Source organism: Dysidea avara, chromosome 8 (assembly GCF_963678975.1).
Source record: "Dysidea avara chromosome 8, odDysAvar1.4, whole genome shotgun sequence".
Classification (NCBI taxonomy): Eukaryota; Metazoa; Porifera; class Demospongiae; order Dictyoceratida; family Dysideidae; genus Dysidea; species Dysidea avara.
The window spans coordinates 28,034,615-28,040,614 of record NC_089279.1 but is presented as its reverse complement, the minus strand read 5'-3'; positions in this window follow the sequence as shown (position 1 = coordinate 28,040,614).

Below are 6,000 nucleotides of genomic sequence, written 5' to 3'. Positions count from 1 at the left end.
CATGCACTTACAGTGGATTCTGGCCCGAAGTTGAGTTGAATCCTGAGAAAATGATTAAAAAATATAAGTGTTTTTTTTTTTCTCAAGAGAAATAACATTTCAGCCAATCATATGATTAGTGGTGACAGTAAAAGTGGCAAGACCATACATGTACAGTTTGGCCCCAATACAAGTTCAGGAAAGGGACAAAACAGGTGGTACACTTTTATGGCTTCCAATAAGAAATGAATGGTAAAAATTTTGATTGGCCATAAATATTGTGTCATACATTTAAATGAAAAGACTTTGAAACTTTTTAGCAGGTTAAGCACTACTATGAATGAGCAAAATTTCAAGAACTTGTGTAACTCCATCCTTGAGTTATTAATGTTTTTTTGAAGGTTCAGCTCATTCAGTGCATATAATATACCATTGCTACAATTCAGAATTAATACATGCATGCATGCCAGAAAACAGGACCGGCACACTGATAAACTGTTTATAACATGATATAGCTACACTGAATAAAAATACCCATGCATATATATATATATATATATATATATATATACTACACTCTTCAGTATGTTGTTGAACTGTGACAAGTAATTATGCATACTTAGTTATTCAAACTTCATTTTACTGAGCTCCAAAAATGTTTGTTCTATTACAGCAGTCTAAAAAATTTATAACCTTTTTATTGGCTGTAAACAGTGTTAAATAGAGTTAAAGTGACTTCGCACAAAGCAGAGTTGCTAGCTATTTGAATACTAGGTGGTCCCCAGGGGTTTGGATAGCTGAGGGTTCCACAGTGTATAGTAGTAAAAGGCCTCTTGCTTACTGTCTTGTAGTTAGCTACTGGTGTCATCTATGCTAGTACCGGCAGAGAAGTAGTTTACATGATGAGTGATAGCTAGTGACTTTTGGCTAGTTGTGAATTGTGATGGAGCTAGTTGTTAATCACAGTAAAACAGTTATTGCTAAACATACTGTAGTGAAGGTCACTGGAAATGTCTGCAATATAATATTCATTATTTTTATGTAGTGACGTTCACTATACTATGTAGTGAGAGTCACTACAAGAAAGCAGTGAAGATTACTACAAAAATGGTGAACATCACTGCTTAAAAATAGTAAGTGTTGTGACAGAAATCCATAGTGAACAGGGACGGATCTAGAAAGGGGGGCCAAGCTAGATAGGGACATAGGTATCTAGCCAGACATTAGAAGATACCAAGCCTTCTCACAAGATCCTAGTGGTAAGATTCAAGTAGTATCCATGGTCAAATTAGCTATTTGGAATATTGACTACATTAGTGATGCCAATCTAGGGGTGTCTGTGGGGCATGCCCTCCCTTCTCCTAGGAAATTAGGCCATCTAAAGGTGAATCTGAGTGTTTTTAGCAGCTTTTCAGTGGAAAATAATGGAATTTCATTATATCATTAAATTTTACTTTTTCATTAAATCAATTAAGACTATTAAATCAAAACTGATTGCAATATGCATTGAGTAGCTATCATGCATGCATAATAATGTTTTCATTTGTAGCTACCAAGCGTTTAGATATAGCTAGCTATCAGTGTTGGGAGTAACACATTACTTATGTAACGCGTTATGTAATACTATTACTTTTGTGGTAACTAAGTAATATAACGCAATACGCTATAAAAAACAGGTAATATAACTCAAGTTACTTTAGTTACAAATGTAACGCGTTACCTAAGTAATATAATTACTGTAACGAATCTAATATTACGTAATATTATTACTACAAGTAACGAAGTTACTAATCTCACTAGTAATCCACTGAGTAACGCCTAGCCACAATGAAGTAGTGAAGCCTACTGAATGAAGCTTCTTCACCAGCTTCTTACTTATAACCAAGATTTGCACACTGTCCAACAACGCAATCATGTCACGTAATAAGATGGTAGTTTCACACGTGACAGCTTAAGGCTGTGGACACAAAGTAATATAATATATAATAATAGTTACTTTATTTTATGGGTAATATGTAACTGTAACTAAATAGTTCAGTTGTAAGTAATATGTAATATGTAACTAGTTACTTTTTACAAGTAACTTGCCCAACACTGCTAGCTTATACCATAATGCATCAGCTCTTCTTAGCCACGCTCTAATCAGCTAAATCTGTGAGGTAGAAAATTTAATATGTATATAGCTAAGTAGTAGTGGTGCTAAATGTCACAATTATTAGTATGCATGCTCCTTAGCCTTTGTTAGCCTTAACACCAATAAAGTGTACTGAAAAGCAGAATGCAGTGAAGGGTACTAGCAGTTATTAGCTAGTCCACTGGCAAGCCTTAGCAAAGTGCAACTATATTTGCATTTATGGGCTTTCTAAATTTGCTGTTGTGATAGTCAACTTATTTCTAGATCTGCCGGGTTATGAAGACTGATTTATAGCTAGCTACAAATGCCAGCACCATAACCCACAGCATTGGTCATATATCAGATGGTAACTGATACAAATTTTACATTCATAGACAAAAGTGTGTGAATATGCTATAGCTACCTTATGAGACTGTAAATTTACCAAAAGACTACAGTTTGCTAAATGGTTGAGTTAGTAGCTACATATTATACAGTATTGAAGCTGATAACTCTAACCAATTAAACCAACTAACACTTTTTGAATCATACAATATAATAACAACCACACTAATCACCTCTTACAGCCCACATAGTGGAAAACACTGCTAATTATCTGAATAAAACAAAACCCATAATTAAAACTTTTGTAACTGGAGATGCAACCCACAATCGAAACCTGTTTTTGGAAGAACTGAGGAAAAGGAAGCTATACTCTCCTGAAACAGAGTTGAAGCATTATTTGTGTTGGTAGTGATGCATAGTTCCTGAAGTAAGTCTGCTTTTGATACACATAGAAGATTTAGGATTTTATTGGCCAAGTACTAACTTAGAAAGGAAGGGGGGGAGGGCTACAGCCTCATCTCCTGGTGAAATTCACTCAGTATTGTTTTTATTTCAGTGAAGTAATTGATAATATGCAAGAATTAAAGACTTTTGCAGGCTATGAGAAAGGTCAACTAATTCCAAACAGCAAATTAAGGATGTTTTAATGAATCTAGTCTGCTTTAATAATCCATGCAGTAGACAATTTTGTGAAATTGATTGTGACCAAATGCAACTTGACTTGATGCTATACCACTCATGCAGTAATACTCTTCAGGAATGCATCTACCACTTAATGTTGGAGGATATGGTGTAACTATGGATGGTCACAAATTAGTCTATGACAATGGCCACAAGTATGAAAGTTTAGACTTAGTTATATAGCTAGATAAGCTAGTCTAGAACTCTGTCCACTGAAAGTTTTCAGTGCAGAAAATATGTAGCTATACTCAGTTTACATCAGAGCTAGGATTTTACATGATAAGTAGACAACACCAAGGATTGTGGAAAAGGCTAAAGAACAGCCTAAAATAACACTTGTGTTCATGGAGGAAAATTGCTTAAGAACCAACCAATAGCTGGTATATACTAGAGCCAGTACAACAAACATACTGAGACACGTACCGTGAAATTATTGGTGAAGCACATTGCCATCATTACGTATACGGAGGGTGAAAATTTTATTGTACAGGAATATGTATGGTACTCATATTTGTGTGCATGTGGTGTGTTTGTATATTCAGTTGAGATACCTGTCATTGAATTTCTGTCTCCAGAGATATTGTACCTGAGGAATTACATTAATAATAGTTTATTTGTCATGAGTTATTTCTATGTAGGGATGCGGCGATTATGCTGGCATAATTTTGGGCATAATAGGTATGTGTGGAAATCAGGAATTATGCTAGCATTTGGAGGTGATTATAAAGTTTTAACAGTAGGAAAATCTACAGATTGCACAATTCCGTTAAAAGAAGATCGAAATACTCTAATAGAGCAGTCATAAACTCTAATAGAACAGTTACTGAATATTATTCACTCTAATAAAGTAGTCACATTGAAATGAAACACTTTAGTATAGTAACCAGCTAAAGAATTCAAGACTATTTGAGGCTTAAACATCAATGAAAATGGTATGATACAGCAATAAACTGGTGGCATAATTAACGCAATTCTCAAAAGCATAATAGGTGATTTTTTGAGCACTGCTCAAAAGTATAGTGCTCAATATTTGGAGCATAATAGCCTCATGCCTATTTCTATGTGGTACACTCACTGAGCAAGGGTTATCATAGGAGTATTCAGCGCTCATAAGATAAGGATATATAGTAGATCTTGCGGCATGGTTACTTCAATTTGTGGGTGGGCGATAAATTCACTTACGTTAACTACTACCCATGTATACAGCTACACATGTTTTGTATATGTCTATTACATATACATATAGCTATACATGGTAGACAATACATGGATAAAGTTGCAAGTAAAATAGTCAGATTAACCAGCATGTTCACCTATATAGGCTTGCACCATGTTCAATTGTGTCTGATAAGAAACCAGACTAAAAAGATCACCTGATCATGATACTTAGAATACGTCAGTTTGCAGAACAATAAAATTTTCTCAACTTGACTAAAAACCATGCGGGCAGTGAACAGGAAACAGGAAATCAATTTGGCAATCTGCATACTACTAGTTCGGCAATATCCAACCATTTGCGTGAACATAAGAACATGTATAGCAAATATGACTTTAGCAGTGAGTTGAAGTCCTCAAACTAAATTTGTACAGAATCACGCTTTAGGTATGTACATCTACATATAAACTTTAGTAGTAATATTTGTAACTGAAAAATGATATTTGCAGCAACAGCACAGAGAACACTGTCACGAAATTTACTTGTAACCCATGATTCAACTGTCTTTTCCACACTTACTTATTTGCATCATAAATTAATAGACTAGAAAAGCTAGATTTTGTTAGAATACTGCTAACTATCAGCAAATATTACTACTGTCTTGTCTATGCATCTAATAACAGTCACATTTTTACATGTAGTAACATTGTACTGTTCTTAAATAGTCCAGAAGCACAGTAATTGTATGTGCAGCTTGTGCTACAAAAATTTTACTGAAACATTTCACGCTTTATACAGGGGTATACTTTCCAGGGGCGGATCCAGACTTTTAAAATGAGGGGTTCCACTCTGGAATTGCAACTTCAGCCTAGCTGTAAGTCAAAGACCAAAAAGGTCATCATCTGCTGACAATAAAGATTTGTGACCGGTGATTATGGCTTTACATCTAGTGTCACAGGGATGTTGAACTCACTTGGATGGACGTCTTTGGAATGTAGGCGAGAAATCTCACGGTTTATTATGCTTTTTAAAATTTTGCATAATGAAATTTCCATTCCCAGTCACCACCTTCCTGTGTCAATAACTACATGTACAAGAGGGCACTCTCAAAGATTCAGACAGGTGTTAGCTCACTTAAACATTTATTCTCGCTCATTTTTTCCTACCACTATTAAAATATGGAACAGCCTCCCAGCTACTGCAATTGAAGCAAGCAATATAGATGACTTTAAGAAAAAGATTGTAGACTATTTTTGTACTAACCCAGTTATAGACTAAAATGTATTATGCTTTGTGCTTATCTATGTTTTCATGTATGCATCTGTGCTTTACTCCCTAATGGAGGTCTGCACAGTATCAGTAATAAATAAATAAATAAATAAATAATAGTTGCCCCTCATCATAGATGCCCTCACCAACTATATTTTCTTATTTGTAGCTAGATACATAGCTTGCTACAATGCTCCTCTTAAGGCTACTGTGACTGTTCTATTAGAGTATCTCGAGTAAGAAAGGCTCTTTCAAAAGGGGGGTTCCATGGAACCCTTTGAACCTCCCTGGATCCGCTCCTGCTTTCAGTGAACAGCCAATCAATTGTAATACAGCCAATCAATTGTAACAATATTCCAGAAAAGTGTGCAAGTCTAACCAAAGCTCTCCAAAAAGTTTATACATGTTGATTGCTCTAAACAAAGAATCACTACCTAAAGTACAGTAGGGATGTGCA